Below are 27,329 nucleotides of genomic sequence, written 5' to 3'. Positions count from 1 at the left end.
GTTAGGCCAGCATCGTACCTCGAGACCAACTGGAAGGTGCATGTTGCAAACAGGGGCAGTCTGCAATTGAACGAATCACCGAATAGCTTTTCAACTCATCGGCGTAAATGAGTTTGCAACTCAGACGCAATTTCGAAGCAACGTTGTTGGAAAATAGCGTAAACAACAACGGACCCAAGTTGCTGCCTTGGGGCACTCGGGATGAATTGCAGAAACTCGAAGATGCACAGAAGTCAACTTTAACACGAAGTTCGACCTAAGGTAAGGTAAGACCTAATCCATGATACCAGCCTCGAAGAAAAACCAAGGCGAGACAGTTTGGCCAACAGTAAATTGGAATCGATTATGTCGAAAACCACCTTCAAATCTGTGTAGATCACATTACTTGAGTTCTGTTTTCCGTTGCAGTAATACAGGTACTGGTGAAGTGCAACAAATTCGTGGTAACAGATCTCCCAGGCATGAAACCGTGCCGATCATTAGAGATGTATCTCATAGACTGGATACGAATCACATCACTGACGATAATTTCGAATAGCTTTGACACTGCAGATAAGCTTGTTGTTTTTATGTTTCTCTTGTCGCCAGCATTGAACACAGGAAACATGAATGGTTGCTTTCAAACTTCAGGAAAAACTCCATCGTTTGCAGATGCTAATAACCATTGCAGGAGTAAGCACTAACGACGTCAGATTCATGCAGTCCACAGGAACGTCTGATGCAGCAGACTCAGCTTCGAGTTCAGAAGCCGGAGTTTCGTCGAACACCGATGCAAAAAAATCAGCGAAAAGCTCGCAATATTCGTCAGATGATTTTGCTTCAACCTCACCCAAGAAGTTGCACGAGCACTTAGCAGAAGTAGAACCAGATACCCTTTTCCAACTCACACTGATCGGATGTGATTATAATTGCAATAACTAAGCGACCATACAGACGACTACTGGACAAGTATCAATCTTGAACACAAATAAAAACCAAAGCCAGGGTCGGACACAGAGGGGGTACCAAATCTTTATCGCGTCCTGTGGGTATTCTCGCCGAGAAAAGCGTAGATAGATGCAATAAAAAAAAGTGATTGAAAACAAACCTTAATCCACGTCGGATCTATAGATCGACGGTCCCTTGTTCGAGTTTTCGGTGAGTAGGATCAACATCGCAAAAAACCTGAAGCAAAACTTCCTCCTACTCAGGATCTGCATCGATAAAACTAAGAGGTGTTATCTACACCAAACTTGTGGCACGAGGAAGCGACCAAAACGAAAGCGAGGACTAGGAGAGCGACCATGTACAAATGGACACCCTCTCGTTAGCCACGGTCTGCTCCACAGAGCAGGTCACCAATCGAATGAGACAATCTACGTCCACCACCGAGGAAATGGCCGGAGAGGCAGCTACAGGTAATCTCTAGATTACCGTTTTAGGCAAGAAGCGCCAAACGAACGACCGAAAATGATTGAAAAAGCGTGAAGCGTGGAGTACTTGAAGGTCTTGAAGGCTACGAGAACTCAACTAAAGGATTTGGCAGCGGATGTGTATCTGTCGATCTGTTGAGCTCTTGAAAGACACTAAGTGCTGTGGAAAACCTAAATGAAATCACCAAAGGCACAACCCTTATATTGCACATGCCTGGAGCAGTGTAGGATTACAGTGGCCACCGAGGCAATTTACCTCCGTAAGGGTCCGACCAACAAAGAGCTTGAACGAAGCCAACTATTCCGTCGTTGCGGGGGTGCATGCCATGAAGCGAAAGGCTGCGAAACAAAACGGGACGCTGAGCACTTAAAGTCGTTGTTGAAAATCGCCATCGTTTATGACCCAAACCGAATCCCGGGTGACTTCAACACTTGAACTTTTGAGTGAAGAAGTCGCTGGAGGCTTTGGCAAAGCACAATTTAGATCAGGTCAGCAGCAGAAATAGGGTAGAATCGATCATAGATGTTCTGCAGGCCAGCACTGATCACGAACCAAAGTGTAAACCTAAAACCCCCTGAAAAAAAAACTCAGCATTCGAAAAATCCCCCCCCCCTCCCCCCTTCTCCGCTTCTGAAAAAACGTACAGAAATACGTGCAGTCAGGTTTTAACGCGGTTTTTTATACGCGGAATTTTTACGAGGTTTTTTTCTACGCGGATTTTTTATCGTTTTTTTTACGCGATACCGCGCTAATTCAAAAACTTTTTCGCGAATTTTCGAATTACGGTGGGTTTGGAACCAGAACCGTTTAAGTGTTTATCTAGTAGAAACTTAGTCCAAAAAATACCCACCGCCCTCCGAAAGATCCGGAATGACCGTCAAAGAGGACAATTTTAAATACTGGTTCTGGAGCGTCTCAGGTTTTTTCTAAGCCCTTCTTGCTGGTTCACTTTACGCGGATTTTTGAATTAGCGCGTTTTTTACGTGGATTTTCGAATTAACGCGTTTTTTTACGAGGTACGTAATAAAAACCTCACTGTAGTAACATAAATACAAAAAATACTTGAAAAAAACCGTGTCTAATTCAATTTATTTACAACTTATAGACTAGTGACTGCATCTTCTGCTTCGAAGGGCTTGTGTTTTGGTACAAGGCGTAAAGGTGTAAACAACTTAGAATGATCCATGTCCGCAGAAAACATAGAAACTATTCCGGAAATGAAACGAGTATATTGTAATTTTCAATATTAAAGGTCACAAAAAAGCAACGATTTTTGTATTCAAAACAGATTGTGTGTTTGGAAATCCAAGTGATTGTTTATGTAGCAGAGCTTTTAGAAGATTTCAGAATGCCATAGATAAAAACATTTCGACAGATCTCGCTGCAATACTTTGTGCTATGTTTTAGTGTAATTTTAGAGTACATTTTTCCAGCAAAAAATCAGTCTTTAAAAAAAATGCTACGTCGATTTTACTACAACCCCCCCCTCCCCCCTTGTCACAGCTTGTCACAAAATGATGATATCCCCCCCCCCCCATAAATGCTACGTCATTTAAGTATGGTCCCTAACGGAGTAGAAAATATAACTACGTCGTAATGTAGCATAGCAACTTCAACACACAATGGGCATTTTGTTGTTTCAATTTCGTCGTGCGCATGCCCGGATCAAAATAAACAAACCTGTTACTTAAAGCCACTGCGATTGAAAATTACCTGACCTACTGAAAACGTCAAAATGGGCTGCGTACATTGTCCGCCATTACCGCTCGGGGAAAGCTGGATTAACCTGCTTTTCATCTGCTTTCATCAGTAAAAAATCGAAAGTTTTTGACACATCCAGCGAGATTGACGTGAATACAGTTTCATTCACTAAGACCGGTTTTTGAGCATATTTCAATCCAAATTTATATATATATATATGTATATATATATATATATATATATATATATATATATATATATATATATATATATATATATATATATATATATATATATATATATATATATATATATGTATATATATATAATTTTCTTGTGTATTTTGATGCAAAACCAAATTTCCCCGAGTGCGAACATATTTCGCCATTTTGAATTTTTGGCGGTATCGGAAATTTTCGATGTTTTTTCGACGCCATTTTGTTTTAAGACCAAATATCAAAATTCTAAGAGTTTATTCACATATCCGCATCTTCTTACCCATCTTTAAAAAAAAACAGATCTTAAATCGGACAAAAACTAAGCTCAAAACGGTGATTTTACGAAACCGGTTTTGGCGTGGTTTTAGTATATTTCACAAAGCGAAATAATATCGAGTAGGTATGAGCATCAATGGTAATGCGCTAATATCTAAAAGTGGTAGTTGAATTATGTCTTATATCGAGTGGTAAGTTCGAGTGGTAAGTCTCAAGATAATTGATTCTTAGGTGTCTGATCGACGTAAAATGTCAGCAACATATCAACTTTGCCCCAATTCCCCTACAATAAAATGGTGTCGAAAATACATCGAAAATTTCCGGTTTCTCAAAAATTCAAAATGGCGCCGTTGTTGCCCCTCAAGTTGAAATATGTTCAAACTCGGGGAAATTTATTTTCGCATCAAACTTTATCAAAAAATCATGCATAGAAGCAAAGGCAAAAAAAAATGTTGCACTGTGTTAATCGATCTGATAGTTAACAGTATTAAAGAGCTCAAAATTTCAGGCTGCTCAACTTTAATTGAAGTTTGATTTAAAAATGTTCCTAAATTACTTTCAAATAAACACTTTCTTTCCAAAAGTAAAACGAATGTTCATTGACTGTTTTAAGTTAGACTTTTGATTTGTAACGAACGTCTCTGCTGTTTTACTTACATAGTTATGTGTGAATTACGGTAAAATATCAAAACCTTAAGAATTTCCAATTTTCATCTTTATTCCCATTGTTCCGAATTTTCAATCGTGTATTCAAGCGATTCAGTGAATCGTATGAAACCTAAAACGACGTATGAGTTCTCGCTTACTCTCGTTTTGGTTGAACTGAGGTTATATGCGATTTCAGGAGGGCAATCCAGCGTCATCTAACGGCAGAAACAGCTCTTGTACGACATATTTTAGTCAATTCTTCTGAGCAATAGAGTTTCCCTAAGGCTATACTTGGCAGTGAAATCAATGTGTTCACCATCGCCATAACGGCAATCTACTGTATATAACTATCGCTATCGGCTCTCTGTACAGAGGACAGCACTGGCTTTGATGTATTTTGAAAAGCTCGAACACATTTCTAACATTAACGTTTTCAAATTAACTACGGAAAGTACCGAAAATCCAAATGGCAAAAATGGGATCAAAAATCCAGGATGGCAAAAAAGGGCTACAAAGGCTGTACACAACCGTATGGGTCAAGAAAAAGACACCAACTATCAAAATTTCAACAACATGAAACTGCTTAATCCTGTCCATCGCACACAACTATGGAAAAAGATACTGCGATGAAATTTCAGCTTTCACGGCGCTGGGACATTGCAAATAATCATGGATGGTTTGAATCGAGTCATTGACATCCCTATATCAAGTAACAGTGAACGACTATAAACTCATGTCCTGAGTTCAAATTCATTTGTGCCCGCTGTCAGCTGTCAGATAAAAGGTGTATGAAAAAGAAAAGTGTATATACAGGTATGGCAGATGGGCTTTTGTTTGTCAACATTGATAACGTAGAAACAAAAAGTTTTCACATGTTTTGATGGTTTTCGTCTGAAAATCACTTCCTGCTCTGTTTAACAATGCGAAATACCATTGCAAGCCAAACGGTTTTGAATCCACAAATGGCCGCTTCGAGCCAACACTACGAATTTTCAAAGGGACAAGACTCGCGAACAGTTTATGCATCATCTGTAAAAACGCTATTTTATGGTTGCTGCATTGAAGCAAACATAAAATAGCGATTTCACAAGGAACGCATTATCTATTTCCAAGTCTTGTGCTTCTGAAAATTCAAAGTAGTGGTGGCTCGAAATCAGCCGTTTGTGGCTTCAATACCGTTTCACTTTAAAAAGTCACTCACTTGTTTTTGAAGATCTACGTCACAGCTCAAAAGCACGTGTTATTTGCCTATTTTTTATCTACTATAACAGACAAATGTCTTCGTCTGTCTCATCTGTATATACCTCATTGCATGAGAATTGACGGTAATATTCTCTCTCGTATCAAATCTTTCGATTGAATTACTTTGTCAGTGTAAAGTGACGTGCTATCCATAAAAATGTATCGCAAACCGTAAACTCAGGAAGGAAAAATGCTACAAAGGGTAGAACAAGTAAAAGACGGTGAAAATCCACAGGAAACCACAGGTATCGATTTACCCGCGAGATGTAGATTTTTAGAAACTGTTTGCAGATTTTTATCGATTGGTAAGTATTTGCAGTTTTTAAACGTAGAATTATGTCTTCCGGTAACATTCGCTTTTATATATTTAAAACTCTGTCATTTTTCAACGGATTTCCTTCATGCTGACAGCAATCAATTGGAAAATTATGACTTTGTGATGCTCACTATCGTACTATTGTAAGAATATTTTTTTTTGTTCATACATTTATTTGGCACGAAGAATATTTTGCCAACCAGAGCTGAAAATAACCATACATATTTAGTTAAAACTAGAACCATTCCGTGCTATCGGTAAATGGCAATCTACAATTGCGATCAATTAAAAAACTTTCCAGTGTCCCCATCGTGACACACCAATGGCACTTTTTAGCACCCAAAAATCATTTAACTGGAGAAGTGACTATTATTCTGTCACTCGCTACAACGTTGATAATAGTGATAGAAAGAGTTTTTTGAAACAATCTCGTTTTTTAAATACGTGAAATCAGATGCAGGAGTGCAGATTAACTGCATAATTGAAATTTGTTTAATGACTAATAATTTCAAAATCGCGCTGGCCCTCAGCTCCAAGTATATTCGTTTTTGTCGTTTTCTTATAGAGGAAACTATTTTAAGTGCGTTGTTGTTAACGCAAGCGTCTATCTGGCAGCTGGGATGGAATATTTGCTTATTGTAGGCCTATTCCACACTATCCGTGGCTAGCCCTTAAAAAACAAACTTCTACCTAGTGCTAAAGGAACCTAATAATTAGATTTATTTATTCAGTAAACCTTTTCGATATTTATTTGTTGTTAAACGACGAAAAACCCACTTCACAGTCATCACTTTCGATTTTGGATGGCCGATCGGAATCGTCTCACGATTCTTCTCTCTCCTATTTCTCTTCTCTTCTATCAACAAAGAGTAAATCATCGGTTTACAGAGCTATTTCTAGGAAGGAATCTCTGAGTTTGTTCACTAATGAAGTGGCATCGTATGATAATTGCCACTGTTGACTGATATACGAAGTTGACTCAAACGCTGGGAAAGATCAATCAGTTTATAACTTTCAGCTGCTTGAAAAATCATTGAATTTTGCACTGGCACAGAAATAAAGGTGTCACGTTAAAAGATTTTAAATTTCACTTTTGGCTTGATATTACAGACTTGCCTTGGCTACGGTTACAAAACCGTTGTGCCACAACCAAGCTTGTAGTGGATTGATTAATTTGGGATAAACATAGCTAATTATGTTCTACTTATTTTCGAGAAAGTTTTTATTTCAGTAACATAATAACTTGTTATACATCATGCAAATTAATTATCCAATCAGAAACGCCCAACAAATTCATTGGTGAGTACAGTTTTAAAATAATTACTCTATCAAAAAATCCGTCTGCCAGTTTTCTTTATTTCTGTTCCCGTTCTCGTAATATTACTCTCTTCGACCGGCAAAATTACCTTGAATAATGCACAAGAAGTTTACAAATGAGCCTTAATTCTATTACTGCAATAAGATCGGCTAATTACGCCTCCAGAAACACCCCGTGAACTGTCGCCTCCCGCTCGCAATTTTTGCCTTTCGTGCATTGAAACGTTATGCAACTGCTTGCTTCGTGCTGTATGAAACTCAAACTTTGGCTATGAAAACCCACTGACTACGAATTGGAAAATATGCTCACATTTTGTTAAAACTTAGTCACTAAAAGTTTAATCTACTTTAGTTATAAAGTGTGAAAACGGCTATTTTAGCGGAACACAACGCCCGCATGACACCATTAGGTGATTTTTGCTCTCGGTTTTCCGTTCACATGACGGAGGCGCACGAAGTATAACTTTGCGATTAAATTTCTGTCTCGCAACCATTTCTTCTCCCCCACTCTTCGTCTTGTTTTTTTTTTTTTGTAATCTTGATGTGATACCTGAGAAAATTTTCCTTCCTGGTGTAGCGCCTTCGCTCGGATCCAGTGCCGATATGCCAAATATTTTGTACCGCACCATCACCGGAACGGATTACAAAATGGTTCGCGAGATGTTTTTTTTTTCTCCTGCCACCCCACCGTGACGTAAATTATGACTTGTACTTCAATTTACATGACAGGGTTTTTAAAGATGACCCAGTGTAGCAAGCCAAAAATCAAGGCGGTTGTGATTTACTTTATGGAAAACATGCCGCTTACGTACTATAAGAATATTGATCGCTTTAAGCTTGAAAACTTGAAAATGAAGATGATTCAATAGGGAAAGATATTGTCATAACCGAACAAATATTGTTGCTAGATTTACATCACTGCTAAACAGTAACAAGTTAAAAACTTTTTAGTTTTTCAGGTTTATTTTTTGATTTCTAACTATAATCTTCAACTATTCATGATTTAAAAAAACTTACATGGACCTATGCGATCAAAAAAGTGCTCTAAATGTCGTTGAAAGAAATAATAGTTCGGGATTTGAAGCCCATTCAAAACGCAATCATTGTACGACTAATGACTTGTGAAAAAACTGGTTCCCATTTTTTTGCCCGTGTCTCAGAACTTGCACTAACAAATTCGAACCTTCAATTTACATCGAACGTATTATGTTTTAACGATTGTAAAGAAGCGAAGAGCGAGGAAGTGCTTTACCGTTCACACGTAAACCATCCTGTCGTGTTTGAACAATGTGAAGTAAAATTTAAATTAGATGCTTGGCACGGTCGCCATGCATGACCTACGAATTGCAGTGCCCCGTGTCGAGTTTTTGGTGTACTTTGTAATCCAAAATAACTACCTTTGACAACCAGATTTAAAATTGTCCACATCGTTCTTGTTTTGGTATAGGTGATTTTGCATTATTATGCATTTGTTACAGATATACACGGACAGAAGCTTTTGATGCTCGAACCGTGCAAATTTCCACCTAGTTTTTGCTCTGGCCCATACACGAGACGGAATATTTTACCTTGGCCAGATGGTACTGGATGGTACTGCTTTCTAGGGCCGCTTCGAGGGTGTCCTCACGAATGAATATGCTAGCAATGTGAGATAGCACCTAACACAATAAATGGAATTATAATTTAAACATAGATTAGATAATTTGTAATGATATCGCAAACGAGGCGGCGTTTATTTGTGCTACAGAGCTTGCGTACAGCTGAGATGATAATTGTATGAGGGCAAGGGCGACACCTGACTGCTGCAGTACTATTCTAAATGGGTAGTCGCAGGTGTGATATAGTCACATAATAAATTCATTCTTGATAATAGATTTCGATGACAAGAAGAGCGCACAATCTCTTGTGGAGTAAACCTTCTGTTTTGACGTGGTAAATTGAGCGCTTTTTAATGAGTAATCAACTAAGCATACACAGCATACACAAATTACGGATTTTGACATTGACATTGACAAAAACCGTCGATTATGATCTATTCCACAAAAAAGCAATTTGTTCACCCTTATTGGATACATGCTATACTACCCACTTCATGCATTACTTTCTGGGGAAACCCAATTAAAACCAACTACAGTTCGAATGAAGTCAAATCGTGGCAGCTCGATTAAAATGGCTCAACCGGTGTAAATACTAGCTTAGAAGAGCATGATATTCGTGTTCGGCAATTATCTCTGATGTGATCGCGACAGCTGATAACCATACTCATAATCCATAGCCCCTTTTCGCGTCGTGAATGTGATTTTCAGTGGTAACAAGCTCCGGCGGCAGAGCGGATCCTTTGTTTTGTTCACTTCGCTTGTGATGGAAATTGCACGACCGAGTCCTGCCGGCTAGTTTATGACCTTTTACTGGCCACTTTTCTACGGCTATTTTACTGCCCACGTAATTCCACGGAAATCTATTATCAACAGTGTTGCAAAAGGACCTACCCAGGGAAGGGTCGGCCAATCGATTCGGAATGAGTTAGGTTACTTTACTTTACTTAACTTAACTTTACTTTACTTTACTTTACTTTACTTTACTTTACTTTACTGTACTTTACTTTACTTTACTTTACTTTACTTTACTTTACTTCACTTTACTTTACTTTACTTTACTTTACTTTACTTTACTTTACTTTACTTTACTTTACTTTACTTTACTTCACTTTACTTTACTTTACTTTACTTTACTTTACTTTACTTTACTTTACTTTACTTTACTTTACTTTACTTTACTTCACTTTACTTTACTTTACTTTACTTTACTTTACTTTACTTTACTTTACTTTACTTTACTTTACTTTACTTTACTTTACTTTACTTTACTTTACTTTACTTTACTTTACTTTACTTTACTTTACTTTACTTTACTTTACTTTACTTTACTTTACTTTACTTTACTTTACTTTACTTTACTTTACTTTACTTTACTTTACTTTACTTTACTTTACTTTACTTTACTTTACTTTACTTTACTTTACTTTACTTTACTTTACTTTACTTTACTTTACTTTACTTTACTTTACTTTACTTTACTTTACTTTACTTTACTTTACTTTACTTTACTTTACTTTACTTTACTTTACTTTACTTTACTTTACTTTACTTTACTTTACTTTACTTTACTTTACTTTACTTTACTTTACTTTACTTTACTTTACTTTACTTTACTTTACTTTACTTTACTTTACTTTACTTTACTTTACTTTACTTTACTTTACTTTACTTTACTTTACTTTACTTTACTTTACTTTACTTTACTTTACTTTACTTTACTTTACTTTACTTTACTTTACTTTACTTTACTTTACTTTACTTTACTTTACTTTACTTTACTTTACTTTACTTTACTTTACTTTACTTTACTTTACTTTACTTTACTTTACTTTACTTTACTTTACTTTACTTTACTTTACTTTACTTTACTTTACTTTACTTTACTTTACTTTACTTTACTTTACTTTACTTTACTTTACTTTACTTTACTTTACTTTACTTTACTTTACTTTACTTTACTTTACTTTACTTTACTTTACTTTACTTTACTTTACTTTACTTTACTTTACTTTACTTTACTTTACTTTACTTTACTTTACTTTACTTTACTTTACTTTACTTTACTTTACTTTACTTTACTTTACTTTACTTTACTTTACTTTACTTTACTTTACTTTACTTTACTTTACTTTACTTTACTTTACTTTACTTTACTTTACTTTACTTTACTTTACTTTACTTTACTTTACTTTACTTTACTTTACTTTACTTTACTTTACTTTACTTTACTTTACTTTACTTTACTTTACTTTACTTTACTTTACTTTACTTTACTTTACTTTACTTTACTTTACTTTACTTTACTTTACTTTACTTTACTTTACTTTACTTTACTTTACTTTACTTTACTTTACTTTACTTTACTTTACTTTACTTTACTTTACTTTACTTTACTTTACTTTACTTTACTTTACTTTACTTTACTTTACTTTACTTTACTTTACTTTACTTTACTTTACTTTACTTTACTTTACTTTACTTTACTTTACTTTACTTTACTTTACTTTACTTTACTTTACTTTACTTTACTTTACTTTACTTTACTTTACTTTACTTTACTTTACTTTACTTTACTTTACTTTACTTTACTTTACTTTACTTTACTTTACTTTACTTTACTTTACTTTACTTTACTTTACTTTACTTTACTTTACTTTACTTTACTTTACTTTACTTTACTTTACTTTACTTTACTTTACTTTACTTTACTTTACTTTACTTTACTTTACTTTACTTTACTTTACTTTACTTTACTTTACTTTACTTTACTTTACTTTACTTTACTTTACTTTACTTTACTTTACTTTACTTTACTTTACTTTACTTTACTTTACTTTACTTTACTTTACTTTACTTTACTTTACTTTACTTTACTTTACTTTACTTTACTTTACTTTACTTTACTTTACTTTACTTTACTTTACTTTACTTTACTTTACTTTACTTTACTTTACTTTACTTTACTTTACTTTACTTTACTTTATTTTACTTTACTTTACTTTACTTTACTTTACTTTACTTTACTTTACTTTACTTTACTTTACTTTACTCTACTTTACTTTACTTTACTTTACTTTACTTTACTTTACTTTACTTTACTTTACTTTACTTTACTTTACTTTACTTTACTTTACTTTACTTTACTTTACTTTACTTTACTTTACTTTACTTTACTTTACTTTACTTTACTTTACTTTACTTTACTTTACTCTGCTTTACTTTACTTTACTTTACTTTACTTTACTCTACTTTACTTTACTTTACTTTACTTTACTTTACTTCACTTTACTTTACTTTACTTTACTTTACTTTACTTTACTTTACTTTACTTTACTTTACTTTACTTTACTTTACTTTACTTTACTTCACTTTACTTTACTTTACTTTACTTTACTTTACTTTACTTTACTTTACTTTACTTTACTTTACTTTACTTTACTTTACTTTACTTTACTTTACTTTACTTTACTTTACTTTACTTTACTTTACTTTACTTTACTTTACTTTACTTTACTTTACTTTACTTTACTTTACTTTACTTTACTTTACTTTACTTTACTTTACTTTACTTTACTTTACTTTACTTTACTTTACTTTACTTTACTTTACTTTACTTTACTTTACTTTACTTTACTTTACTTTACTTTACTTTACTTTACTTTACTTTACTTTACTTTACTTTACTTTACTTTACTTTACTTTACTTTACTTTACTTTACTTTACTTTACTTTACTTTACTTTACTTTACTTTACTTTACTTTACTTTACTTTACTTTACTTTACTTTACTTTACTTTACTTTACTTTACTTTACTTTACTTTACTTTACTTTACTTTACTTTACTTTACTTTACTTTACTTTACTTTACTTTACTTTACTTTACTTTACTTTACTTTACTTTACTTTACTTTACTTTACTTTACTTTACTTTACTTTACTTTACTTTACTTTACTTTACTTTACTTTACTTTACTTTACTGTCCACGTGTCAACGTGGTACTCTAAACAGTGTTGTGCCCGATAACTCTCCGGCGAGACAGAGGATTGGTTCACAGGCCTTACAATCAGCGTAGACCCACCCGATGAAAACGAACTAACGATTGGAAACTCGGGACGTGGAACTCCCGATCCCTCAATTTCCAAGGGAGCACACGAGTGCTCTTCAAAGCATTGAAATCCTGCAAGTTCGACGTCGTAGTACCGCAGGAGATGCTTTTTTTTCAGGTAGAAGGAAAATTTACTGCTAAACTCCTGAGAGACCAACGTCAGGTAGTTTGGGGTTTAACCCACTAAAAACCCTTCAGTTTCCAGCCCCTAATACTCTCCTGGACGACCGCTAAGTATTGCTTCAGGGACCGGCTTTTATGCTCTGTGCAACCTCCTGGTTCTATCAAGTCTCCTAGCTAATTAGCTAACTAACCTGGAGACTGGCAGTTATCAAACACTGGCGTGTCGGTGGTCAACCTTTCGCCTACTCTGCAACTCTAGGACTATTTAGGAGACGGCAGCACAAACCGCCCTCCAGATGTTCGGGTCTCCACACATCCTCTGAACTAGGTTGGCCGGAGTAGTGTCTGGCCCGCTCACTACTATCATGTCGCTCCGCGCACGCGACAAGCGATGACATACGAAAAAGACATGCTCAGCAGCCTCTTCCGCATCCACGTATTCGGGACACATGGGGGACCCCGCATGCCCAAACCTCTGTAGATACTGCCTGAAGCAACCATGTCCTGACAGGATCTGTGTCAGGTGGAAGGTAACTTCTCCATGGCGCCTCCCGATCCATCCGAATACTCCCGGAATTATTCGGTGCGTCCATCTACCTTTCGAGGAATTGGACCATTTCTGGTGCCATCTGATCATCGATAATGATCTTTTGGTATCTCGTATGCCCCTTGTGTCACGTTGGTCAAAGCATTCTACGTGCTCCTCAATGAGTATACTGATAGGCATCATACCCGACAGGATGCAGATTGCGTCGTAAGATACTGTAGGAAACGTACTCGTAAACCTCAGGTACATGAGCCTGTAGGTACTACCCAGTTCACCACGATAACTGTTAGTACCATGCGCTTTGGACCACTAAGTATGGACCAAATCACGTTGGCAAGAAGTTGGCGCTTGCTGCCATACACCACTGAGCTATTCGACATCAATCCAGATACTGCTGCAATAGCCGTTGAAGCCCTCTTGCAGGCATAGTTGACGTGACTTTTAAATGTCAATCATAACCGCCAAGAGGTTCAAAGATCGCTTTGAGGTAATGGTGCAGTCTTCGATCTTGACCACCGCCTGTTGTTTTGATTTGCGGTTATTCAAAACCGAGACCTCCATCTTATGGTGCGCTAGCTCAAGTTTCCTGGAGTGTCTCCAGTTTTCGATCTAGCGAATACAGTGCGCGGCCGTCAACTCCACTTCCTCGATCGACTTGCCGTAGACCTCTAGCGTTATGTCGTCTGCAAAGCCGATGATCATAACTCCTACAGGGAACTTGAGTTTCAACACTCCGTCATTCATGACATTCCACAACACTGGGCCCAGGATAGAACCTTGCGGAACTCCTGCGGTAATCGGGATGCACTTCTGACCCTTCTCCGTGTTGTAAGCAGATACTCGATTCTAGAAGTATTTTTCCAGAAAATTATACAGCAACACTGGTACATGGATGCTTCTATGTCCTAGTCCCAACTGGCGCTATCCACGTCAGGCATGACGATTGTGCAATACCGTATTCCCCTTCTCTTGCGCAGCAGCGCTACCCCTCCATCTTGGTAACGGACAGGATAGCATCCAGTGTGGACCAGCCCTTCCGGAAGCCGAACTGGTTACTTGCCAGATCGTTTACAGCTTCCTTGTACCTCACCAGTCTATTGAGGATAATCTTTTCAAGTACCTTACCCGCAGTGTCCAGCAGGCAGATGGTTTATGTCGATAAGTCCTCTGGCGGGACAGCAAGACCTATCTTTGCCGCTTCCACCTCTCCGAGAAGAGAAAGTCATCCAGGCACCTCTACATGACTGCCCGATACAGCCCGGAGGCCGTTTTTTTCGCCAGCCTTATTGTACGGTTAGGAATTCTGTCCGGTCCCGGTGCCTTGCTCACCTTTAGAGAGTTGGCGATCAAGATGAGTTCCTCGTTCGTAACCCTTACCTCTTCCACGATCTCGACACGGCTGTCGTGGCTCACGGCTTGCATGTTCGGCAGGTTGGCCGGCCATCCCTAGTCTGTATCTGAGATACTGGAACGTCGGACGTGGTACTCGATTGCCGGAGGCCAAGGACTAAGCTCGTAGCGTGGAAAGAGTCCCCCGATGAAATGCTCCGGCTTAACTTATGAACACTCTGAAGGAGGTGTTTTGGGAAGGGCTCAATGGTACGTTAACGTACGCTCCGAGATGGTCATGCCATCTACCAGAGCTGCCGTAACACACATAAGCTGGGGACAGCTGTCCTAGTGATGAGCGAGAAGGAGAAACGGATGATTGGGCGATAGCATGTGCAGATTGAGAATCAAGGGCCGGTTCTTCATCATCAGCATCATAAACGTGCACAGCCCTCACCTCGGTAGTACCGAAGACGACAAGGATGGATTCTACGCTCAGTTGGAGCGTGGGATGTACAGGGTGTAATGAAACGAGCGGACATCAACACGGGGTACAACAAATCCATTCAATTCGTTTGCTTTGCTGATGACATGGACATTGTCGACAGAACAACTGCGGCAGGGGCTGAACAGTACACCAGATGAATACGTCTAAAACGAAGTTTTTTTTTTTCCTGTATGGACTTTCTTATTGGGACCAGAATCGTTGATCTATTGTAAGATATACCCGGGTGTCTGCTGTATTCCGCACTTCTATTACAGCAATACCGCTATTGAGAAGTGGCATGCCAAATATCGCCAATCACAATTCCCTGGAGAAGTTTCGTTGTGCGTCCTTCTGGCCAGTTTTATTGATAAGAGGGACTAATTTTTGCCAGAAGAAAGTCACGCAAAGGTCTTATAGATTTCAGCGTAAAGGAAGGGTAGGTGATAGGGCCTGAGAAAAACCCATACTTAAGTTCTTTTATGACATCGAATGGCCTGATTCTACTAAGATTCGAACCCACGACCATCCGCTCAACTCTGAAACCTTGCGGTTCCGCATCTTTCTACGAAGTATTAGACGTCGCATTATGACCGACGGTGACGAGTTAGAGGTAGTCAACGAGTTTGTCTATCTTGGCTCACTGGTAACTGAGGACAATGATACCAGCCGTATGATCCGGAGGCGTATTATTAGCGGGAGTCGAGCCTACTATGGGCTCCACAAGCAATTGCAGTCGAACAAATTGAGTCCCCGTACGGAGTGTAACCTGTACAAAACACCCATAAGATCGATTGTTCTCTACGGGCACGAACGTGGACGCTGGTCGAGACGAACCTGTGAGTATTCGAAGTTTTCGACGACGGGTACTAAGGACTTTCTTTGGCGGCTGGCAGGAGAACGGAATATGGAGGCGAAAGATGATCCATGAGCTCGCGCCACACTACGGCGGAATTATTCAAAAGGTTTCTAAAGCTGGACGGATACTCTGGGTAGGGCATGTTGCAAGAATGCCGGACAATCACCCTGCGGAGATGTTGTATGCCTCGAATACGTTAGGAAGAAGACAACCAGAGGCACAGCGGGCAAGATGAGTAGACCGATGGAGTGAGATCAAGCGGGGAGTTGTCCTTGGGATTGGAGAGCGACAGCCAGTAACCGAGTGAATTGGAAAAATTTTGTGAATCAGGCCATTTCGTTATGAAGAAATGCCAAATGAATAAATAAATGCAGCAATCGACTGGAAAACTAGCAGAGCCCTTGACTCGAACTCAGCTTTTGACCAATTAGAGCTGAAACTAGCCCAAACTCAATATGGGTATTTTTGGAACCGGCCTGATACCCACAGGTTGGAAAGCGAGCTCGTGACTTCTGGTTTCTGGAAAACGGAATGACCGGAAACCACCCAATATTGATATTTTACGAACAAGAATGATGCCTAGAAGCCAAAAATTAACTCCAGGCGCGATGACTGAAAACGACCAAACTGCACCAAATATGAGTCCTTCCGGAATCCGGACTCGAGAAGATACCTAGAGACCTAAAATCGACCACAGACACAATTCTGCAATCCATGGTTGCAACTTCCGGTTCCTAGAACATAGCATAAAATGGCGGAATAGCACCTAATTATTTGTGGAATCAAAAAATGGCCCAGAGGGGTCCCATACAAATGAAACACAAATTTCTGCTCATCTCAAAAACTAACCAAGCAAATGGAACCAAATTTGGCATGTGAATGTTTTTAAACAAACATGTCCATAATGGTTCAACACCCCTCCCTCTTCTGGAAGGGAGGGGTTCCATACAAATGAAACACAAATTTCGCACAGCTTGAGAACCAATCAAGCAAATATAACCAAATTTGGCAAGTGAACGTTTTTAGGTGTAGAATAGGAGAAAGGCAAAACATGTCCCTAATGTTTCGACACCCTTCCTTCTTCTGGCATGTCTCCAAATACCATTTCTAAATCAAAGATGGTGACTTCCGGTTTCTGAGAAACAGCGGCAAATGACCAAATACCACCCAACATGGGTATTTCCGGAATTGTTATGATGCACTGAAGCCAAAAAGCGAACTCAGACAACATTTTTAATTGTAAGATGGCGACTTCCGGTGTCTGGAAAACAGCCGAAAATGACCAAATACCAGCCAATACGAGTGTTTCTTCAACCAGATTGACGCCCAGAGGCCAAAAATTGTCTCCTAACGCCATTTCATTTTGAAATTCAAGATGGCGACTTCCGGTTTCTGAAAAACAGTGGCAAATGACCAAATACCACCCAATATGGGTATTTCCGGTATTGTTATGATGCACTGAAGCCACAAATCGAACTCATACAACATTTTTAATTGTAAGATGGCGGCTTCCGGTGTCTGGAAAACAGCCAAAAATGTCAAAATACCACCCAATATGAGTGTTACTTTAACCAGAATGACGCTCAGGGGCCAAAAATTGTCTCCAAATGCCATTTTAAAATCCAAGATGGCGACTTACGGTTTCTGAAAAATTGCCTGGAGTGACCAACTACCACCCAATATGAGTAGGACCGGATCCAGAATGATGCAAGGAGCTAAAAATTGTTCTCAGACACCAGTTTGAAATGTAAAATGGCAACTTCTGGGAAACAGCCGAAAATAACCGAATACTACTACTACTACTACATATGGATATTTCCGTAATCGAAATGATATATAGAAGCCAAGCATTGACCCTGGACACCATTTTAAATTCGAAGATGATCACTTTCAGTTTCTGGAAAACAACGAAAATAACTGAAATGCACCCAATATATTTCTAGAATAGAGGTGATGTACAAAAGCCAAAAGTCGAGGATGTTGTCTTTCCGATAAAACCAATCATTTCAAACGATATAAACAAATCGCAAGGAATCAATGAATTTGAAATGTTTAAAATTATTAAATTAAACATTAAAATAGGCGGGACGAAGTTTGCCGGGTCAGCTAGTATTGCTATAAAATTGATATTCAGCAATGACTGTAAATAATGCTGTAAATTTTCAAATTGGAATGCTCGCTCTTCAGAAGCGAAAGAAGATGAATTTTTTAATTTTTTTAACAGTCCATGGTATGCAGTTGTGACTGAAACGCTTTTAAAGCCTAACAATAAACTAAAAAGAAATCCCAACTATATAGTTCACAGGTTTGATAGAATTGATGTTACCATCCCTCCACAATTGATTTGGTACAAATCAAAGTCATTCATGCAGTGATTTGTTAACTCATGCTGATTTTGATTCTGATCATCTTCCTATAACTTTTTCCATATCCCGTGAAACTGTTTCAAATTCCACTAGGTCTGTGTTTAATCATCACAAAGCCAATTGGGATCGATATATTACCACGATCGAAAAAAGCTTGAATTGTGATATTGTTTTACAAAATAAAGCTGACTTTGACAGAGCATTAGATAATTTGGACAGTTTAATACTCAATGCCGGAAACTTATCCGTTCCTAAGGCTAGAGTGAAATTCAATACACCAATCATTGACAATGAGATTCAACTTCTTATACGTATGAAGAACATACGGAAACGTCAATATCAAAGAACTCGTGATCCTGCTTTGCAAGTTATTTTTAAAGATCTACAAACGGAAATCAAACATAGATTCACTTTCTTGCGAAATGAAAATTTCATGAGAGAATTTGAACAACTAAAATCATATTCCAAACCTTTCTAGAAGCTTTCGCAGGTTCTTAAGAAACCTTCATAGCCCATTCCAGTCCTCAAAGATGGTGACTACATATTTCTTACGAATTAACAAAAAGCTCAAAAACTTGCTCGGCAGTTGGAGAGTGTTCATAATTTCAATTTGAACGTAGTGAGTCCTATTGAAAATGAAGTATTACAAAAGTATCAGATCACCACTCAAGAATTTCTTTCTGAAGAGGTACTGGAAACAAAATTGAATGAAATATGAATTATTATTAAGAACCTTAAAAACATGAAAGCACCAGGAGATGAGGGGATATTTATATATCCTCCTAAAAAGTCGTCCCGAAAGCTCTTTAAATTTCTTGGTGAGAATTTTTAACAGATGCTTTGAATTAGCATGTTTTCCCTCAAAATGGAAAAATGCCAAAGTCACTCCAATTTTAAAACCTGAAAATAACCCAAGTTCTCGTCCAATTAGTTTACTCTCTTCTATAAGCAAACTTTTTGAAAGAATGATTCTCAATAGAATGATGACACATATTAATTAAAATTCAATTTTTGAGTAACATATCCATGAAAATTTGCTACTTAGAGTTACTAAAATGATTCGTACTAATAAATCTGAAGGTTATTCCACTGGAGCTGCTCTTCTAGACTTAGAAACAGCATTCGACAGTGTTTGGTATAAAGGTTTGATAGCTAAAATGCCCAATTTGCGTTTTCCTCTTTACATCACAAAAAAGATACTAAGTTACTTAACAGACCGCACTCCTCAGGTTAACTATTTGAATAGTTAATCTGATTGATTGCCTGTTAGAGCTGGTGTACCTCAAGGAAGTAACTTGGGCCTTATATAATTGGGCCTTGGGTCTTATATAATATTTTTACTTCTGAGCTTCCTGATTTACCACCAGGATGTGAGAAATCTCTGTTTTGTGACGATACAAGCATTTCCGTAAAAGGAAAAGGCCTTCGTGTCATATGCAGTAGGCTGCAAAAAAGTCTAGCTATATTTTCTTCATATTTGCAGAAATGGAAGATTTCTCCTAATGCGTCAAAAACACAATTCATTATTTTTCCCCATAAACCAAGAGTTTCTTTTCTCAAACCCATCAATAATCATGTTGTTAAGATGAACGGTGCAATCTTAAATTGTTCTGACCAAGTTAAATATTTAGGGCTAATTTATGATAAAAATCTTACCTTCAAGGAGCACATTGAGAATATCCAAACAAAGTGCAATAAATATATAGAATGTTTGTATCCTCTTATCAACAGAAATTCTAAACTTTGTTTCAAGAATAAACTGTTAATTTACAAACAAATATTTAGACCAGCAATGTTATATGCAGTCCCCATCTGGACAGGTTCAGGTGTAGCCGACCAAAGCACCGAAATGCAATATGATTGTACGCTTGACAAAAGTTGCACTATACGTATACTCTACCATTTTTGTTAAAAGATTTAAAACGGTACAATATCATGTTGGAAAACATACAATTTTAGCGTGTCGTTACAGTGACCTCACAGAGGAGCTAGAGCTATACTAAAACCTCTCTGTAAATATGCGAATATAACAATGTGTCTGTGGTATTGTAGTTCATATGCTGGGCGCTCACATAGTGGTTAAACTGTAATCTGTCCTTTCGAGTATACAAATTTACTTACCACTCAAATCAACCGCTGCTCATAGCTTGATGAATCGTCCTGACGTTTGTTTACACCATCCACGGTTGTATGAGTGCTCGCCACCGGCAGTATGCGACGACTAGCAGCTCGGTCTAATTTTCTCGCAAAAAAAAGAGAAACTCGACAATTCTCTACGGGCTGTGACGGCCGATGAAAACTTTTCCTTTTCAATTGCTGGCTTCTTACTCTGTTGCACCACGTTTCACTTGCACGTGCCGTTCAACCGCGCGGGACCTGGGCATCCCCACAATCGCACACAAGTGGAAATGACTGAAAGCCGCCGAGCTCTCAAACCATCAACCGTAACCGCACTCGCGTATTGCATACACTTTCAGCACAGATTTTCCGCCTCAACTGCCTTGCTTTATACTTTGCCTTTGCTTGCACTTGCTCTGCCTACGCGCCAGATCAAAAGGATCTTGAAATTATTTCCTGTACTTTTTCACTCACATGTAGCGTTGCTCGCAGCACTTCCTGCTTTGCTCTGCCGCTGGGACACTTCACTGTTGCTGCTGTTGTTGCCTCTAACGACAAAAGTCCGCGTTGTCGTACAACAGCTGCTCATGAAAATCTCTGTGGATAACCATGTAGGAAAACATGAAGACAAGGGACAAGGATGCGAGTCATAGCTTAGGTTTATATAGGTAGGTACAATACAAACAGCGGAACCGAGAAGCTATTTAAATGTCGAATGTTTGTTTGGCTCTGGCAGCTTCACACAGCTTCACAATAATCGTTCATCGTCGGATCGCTTCTGTTTGAGATCGAGACATTTCTGATGAATGCCGCGCGGTTAACTGGAAAGCTTCTGCACACATCCTTCAAAGTCCTAATGGATTAGCCTTCCCATATACGCAAACACTGTTCAGAGTGGAGGAAACAGCTCGCGAATGTCACCAGAGGGAGAGGGGTTTTGAAGCTTTGCCGGAAGGAAAGTTGCAGAGTTTCATATGAGAAAGGTGATTGGAAAGGTCACATCAGTTGACGACAAGTTCGTGATAAAATTTGAGATTTTCCGCTACCATGAACGGAACACAGATGGAAACAGTTGTTGCTGATTTTCCTATCAATGCTCATGGGGTGTGATTTATTTCTCGTTATGAGTTATAAAAATGTTATGTTCTCAAATTACGAGTTGGCAATGTTTTCATAATAATATATCCCTATGGGATACAATCCTACATTTTTGAACGATCTATCATGTCGTTCTCAAGTGTGTGGGCCGAATCAACGAGTCTGCAGCAGTGTATTAAATATTTCAACATTTTCGGTCGGCTGCCAAACCCTAAGCAAAACGGAATTGTAGGGAGAACACGCAAACATGTTATCGTGACACCAATCGTTCGAACTTCGCTGCCGGGTGCTGCTTTATATACTTATCGCAGACAAGACGATTCCGTATTGCGGCTATTATTAACTTTCCTCGAGTTCTATACTTTCGAGTTCTATACTTTCGAGTTCTATACTTCTATACTTTAACTAACCGGTGATCTATTGGTACTAGCGAAAGGAAGGCGACTTTTGCTATGTGAGCTGTAGGCTTTATCTAGACGACTCTTGGGTAGAAAATATAAAAAAAATCACTTCCAGAAAAAAACCAACGTCCATCGTCACGTAAAACTCCTCCACTTTTCGCAATAATATATTGTTCACGTCTGTCCATAGCAAACATCGGTTTTATCTGTAAACACAGCAGCAGCCATGGCGAGGCAATTGGATTGCAATGAGAATTTTTTCAACAGACTGTTTATCCATCCCGAGCTCGTATTTGGTCACACACATTGTATACAGTGGGTTTATGTACAAATTCCATTTTCTTTGCACTGTGATTGAAGCGAAAGAAAATTCGCCCCTCAGCTTCTAATGGAAGAGTAAAATTTCGCGTTTCGGTGTCACAATTGCACAGTGGCAGGTCTCTATACAAAAGTCGGAAAAAACCTCAAAGTCTTCTTTATATGATTGTAAATTACATATTATTACAATTTTGGGGCGGTGAACTCATTTCTGATGTCAGAAAATGTTGAAAATAGCAATTTACGCACCTAAAGTGCCGTTAGACCTTTCATGAGAAATGATCAGATTTTTTTTTGCTTCAATCTTGCTTAAAATTTTGATAGGAGAACCGCTCTTATATTCATCTCAACACCTATATTCATCTCATAGCTCTTATTGGTTCTATTTATTGTACAATTTTACTTTTTTTAAAAGTAAAACAAGTTTTATTTTACCTCTTGATTTAGTCAAGTAGTCGAAAGTTAAGAGCGATAAGAAGAGCGAAATAAAAGCGACGAGAAGAATATAGGTGCTAAGATGAATATTGAGGTGGTTCCCACACTTATTCTTCATCGAAAAATTTTAGAATTGCATTTTTCTATTGGGTCTTAGGGTACTCCTTTTTGAGTTAGGGTGGTGTAAAATTCGCCATAATTCAATTTATTTTATTTTGAAAATTTTTTAGCTTTCAAGCCGTTTGACAAGTTTATATAAAAATGCTCGAGATTACTGGAAGAAACTTTTTGTATACTTCCCAGTCAATCATGTTGTTCAAATATACGAAATTGAATATTTTACAACTGACCACCATTCGTCTCCATAGTTTTATTTTTAAAATATCTCCCTATGAGCAACGATGTGCAAAACGGGACCCAAAAATCTGAAAAGTACAATAAATTTCCCATTGATTGTTAGCTATCCGATCGTTCCGAACTGTTTCACAAGATTGTACGGTAGAAATGAAATTAGAAATACATGTTTTTTTGACTTTCCTGCAATATGTTTTACCTCGATTGAGAAATTGGTTATATTTCTAGAAAGTCTTGAAGATCAACCAAAATGTACATAAATTTCCCTTCAAAATGAAACTTGTTGAATCAAAATCGGATCAAAACTGAGGGAGTCACAGGTGTTTGAAGTTGAGCTAAAACTTGTGATTTCAAACATGAAAATCATCGAAATTGCCTGATATAGCAACATTCAAAGGGCGATTAAAAATTGATATCTCAACCGATTGTCATGAAACTTTGGGAAAAGGTCACTTACACTTTGAGAATCTTCGGAAAAATGTAAAACGTCTAAAATATTGACATGAAAAATCGAGGTTTTTTCCAGCCGACCACTGTGAATTGGAGTGACTTTTATATTTGTACACAATAAACACTACTCTTATCAACCCATTAGTCATTTTGTTTGTTAAACTTAAATAATAGAATGTATACTCTCAAAAATATAGTGAAAAACATGGGCGGTGTGTTTTTCGAAAATTACAACCAGTTTTTTTAGATTTAACAGCCTTTCGGATTTAAATTTTCATCCTTGCAATAATCTGCTCCGATGAAATATTTCACGCACATCGTTCATGGTCAAGCAATGAAATTATCTGAAATTCAACCAAATGATGCTAACCGTTCTTTTGGTAAAGCGGAAATGAAATCCAAACAGCAAGCGTTATCAAAATGCAATTCCAAAATTAATCCTAGTACGGACTCTCTGGAGCCAAGCAATATTTTTCCCATCCATTACTAGACGCGTAATGTCACTGCGTACAGTTAACAAATCGAATTTATGAAATTAAAGTGCACACAATGAAACTCAAAGTGGTAAATTTCACGAAAATTTGAAATGGTTAAAATCAAACCAACACGTTTTCACTGCGACTTACGGACGACTTGATTTTCTTTTTCACAAATGAAATGTAAAACGAAAGAATAGAGAATGAAAATTGCATGAAAGTATAATATTCCAACATCAATGTTTCTGGTGGCTATTTTTCACTTTCACGCAAAAGCGTTGAAAAATATGGACATAGGCAGGTAAACGAAAACGAAGTGTAACTATCGGATCAAAATTCGGTTAGAAAATAAAATTGTAAAAAGTAATTTGCTCATTAGCTGTACAACTGTACAACTTTTTGACGTTGGATTAACGTCTATATCGAAGTTAGGCACCTGAATTTGAAAATCTAGTAATTCAACCGGGGAAAACCAGGGAAAAGTGGTCAGGTTTTGAGCGCTTATATATCAGTCATTTCTTTTCAGAATTTCGAGGTTTTGGCATCAACCGATCAGAAATTCTTTTACGGTTGAATTTATGTAACAAAAATAACCTATTGTTCGAGATACACTATTGAAAAATTGATAAATCACATCGATTGTCTAAATCATACCGAGCAACCAATCACCACCTCTCTTCACAAGCACAGTCGACACTAACGGATACAACCGATCTGACTTTGTAAACAGTCTCACAGCTTTCAACCAATAACGAGCTCGCTTTCGGTAGCTGCAACAGGTGTTTCAACACCGTTTTAAAATGCTTCTTTTATCATTACCACTGAACAGATTCTAAACACCAATGGCTTGATTGATAGGGGAAATATTGCGCAAGATTGTCATATAATAATTTAAATATGTTTTTGATACTAAACTAGTTAAAAGTTGTGTTAAAAGTCGTGCACATTCAACCAATCACAAGCTCGCTTCTTGTTTGCTCGCGGATGGATTTTTGCTTTGGGCTATATAATAGCCTGTGTCGTCTCATAGCAGTCATCAGTTTACAAGTGAAAAGTTACCAGGCCGGTCTTGTATAATCAGCAGCGGTGGCTGATTCCAGCGGCCAAACTGAGCTGCAGCAGAACCAGAGCGGTGGTATCAGGCAGCAGCGGCGGAGGTAGTGGGAAGCTGCATTTCTTCATTCAGTTCGGTGCTCCTTCGATCTGAGTTGGACCCCACCAGCGGTAATCCAATTCAGATATCGTTGGGTGAAAACGTTGGGTGTGTGTGCAGTGTGCACATATAGCGTATGTGCATCTGTATTGCTATGACATTTGCGATGATAGGGATGGCGCTGTTGCGTGTGTATGGCTAGCTATAGCGTGTGTAAGACACTAGCATGTGTAGCATATTATGGCTATTGCGTGTATATCTTCAGCGTGTGTACGGATAGTTATAGCTTGTGTGTGGATAGCTGCTGCGTGTGTAATGATTAGTTATAGCGTATGTATGGATAGTAATAGCACATGGTTGGATAGCTTATGCGTGTGTATAGATAGTTGTATCGGATGTATGGAAAGGAATAGCGTGTGTATGGATAGCTTCGGCATGTGTGTATAAAAAACTATAGCTACAGCGTGTGTATGAATAGTTTTAACGCGTGTTTAGATAGTTATAGCATGTGTGTGAATAACTATAGCGGGTGTTTATCAAAGATTATTATTGTCATTGAAAATATTAAAACGTCTTAACGAACACAGTTGTGAATTTGATTTTACAGCAGCGATTTTAACTTCTTCAGCCAGTCTTTATTCATCGAGGAAAAATTACTACCTATGAATTATCAACACTTATTTACTAGAAATTTGATTTAGATCAAAACGGGTTCTTTTGAGTATCATAAGTTATTGGTAAAAAGAGTTGCGAGTTTTCTCAATGAGCATTCATTAAATTTTCGTTTTTGTTTCTCGGTGCGCGGTTTTGATTTTGTTTCTCGCACACAGAGAAAGAAACAAACTTGTCGCTATCGTGAAAAATAACAAAACAATAGAAATGCTCTAAATCACAACTGAAGAAGTTAATATATTTTCTGTCACTCGCCCAAACCTTGATAACAACTACCGAAAAACGTGTGATTGAGCTCTTGCTATATTGAGTTATTGAACCAAAGGTTTTTTTTTTTTTTTTTCAAATACATGAAGTTATATGCTGGGCTGGAACTAACCTAGCATGAGTTTTATCGATTAAATCTCAAACAATTTTCAAATTTAAAATTTTCGGTTGAATCGTTCAGGGCTCCAATTTCAGATAGGTTCGTAAAGTTTGCTTTTTGCTTAGATAGGAAAATTTTACCAATTCGCTCAATTAAATGATTGTCTTGGTAGTGCAGCAAACAAAGGGTTGATTCGAATATGTATGAAATGACAGCGATTAAATAAAAAATATCCATTCTTTTAGTATTTATTATTATTTATAACGTTTTAACGTCTCAGCATCCATAAATGCACTGTTAGATAAAATTGCAGCAAATACTAGAGTTGCAATTCTCTCTATTATTTGTTTTAATGGAATATAAGAATACCGTAGTCCAACGTCATGCGGTCGTGTCTTGAATACCACCCTCCAATTTTTTTTTTTTGCCTTGGCTTCTATGTTTGATTTTTTATGTATGATGACTCACAAACCAATTTCCCCGAGTTTGGACCTATTTCAAATTAAGGGGCAACAATGGCACCGTTTTGAATTTTTGAGAAATCGAAAATTTTCAATGTTTTTTCGACGCCTTTTTTTAAAAGCCAAATAGCAAAATTCCAAGAGCTTGTCCACATAATAGCATTTTCTTACCCATCTTTAAAAAAACAGATCTTTAATCGGACAAAAATTTACTTCAAAACGGTGATTCTACGAAAACAGTTTTGCAATGGTTTTAATAATATTTATCAATATATTTAACTCTTATCTTTAAGTTTCCAGTTTGCAGTGCAAGTTTCCAGAACTTTTGGTTAATTTGGTGGTGATAAATTCTCCGAGATTATTTTCTCTCTCAAATACTAGTTTTTATCCAACGTTCTCAAAATTTGCAGCGAATTTCCAGATTTCGAGTTTCATTCCCTAATTTTTGAACATAACCTTACTCTCACTGTCCAGTTTCTACT

The 27,329-nt window shown here is 37.4% G+C and overlaps 1 protein-coding gene across 1 annotated transcript in view; it reads right to left on the bottom strand.

Moving 5' to 3' along the window:
* Positions 1-27,329, bottom strand: part of LOC129717529 (uncharacterized) — a 199,475-nt gene that overhangs the window by 160,125 nt on the left and 12,021 nt on the right. The window contains exon 2 of the mRNA XM_055667500.1: positions 20,666-21,259. The gene's annotated coding sequence lies outside the window, so the exon portion shown is untranslated. The remainder of the gene's footprint in view (positions 1-20,665; positions 21,260-27,329) is intronic.

The sequence above is a fragment of the Wyeomyia smithii genome, chromosome 1 (assembly GCF_029784165.1).
Source record: "Wyeomyia smithii strain HCP4-BCI-WySm-NY-G18 chromosome 1, ASM2978416v1, whole genome shotgun sequence".
Lineage (NCBI taxonomy): Eukaryota > Metazoa > Arthropoda > Insecta > Diptera > Culicidae > Wyeomyia > Wyeomyia smithii.
This window is presented reverse-complemented; position numbering and strand designations above follow the sequence as displayed.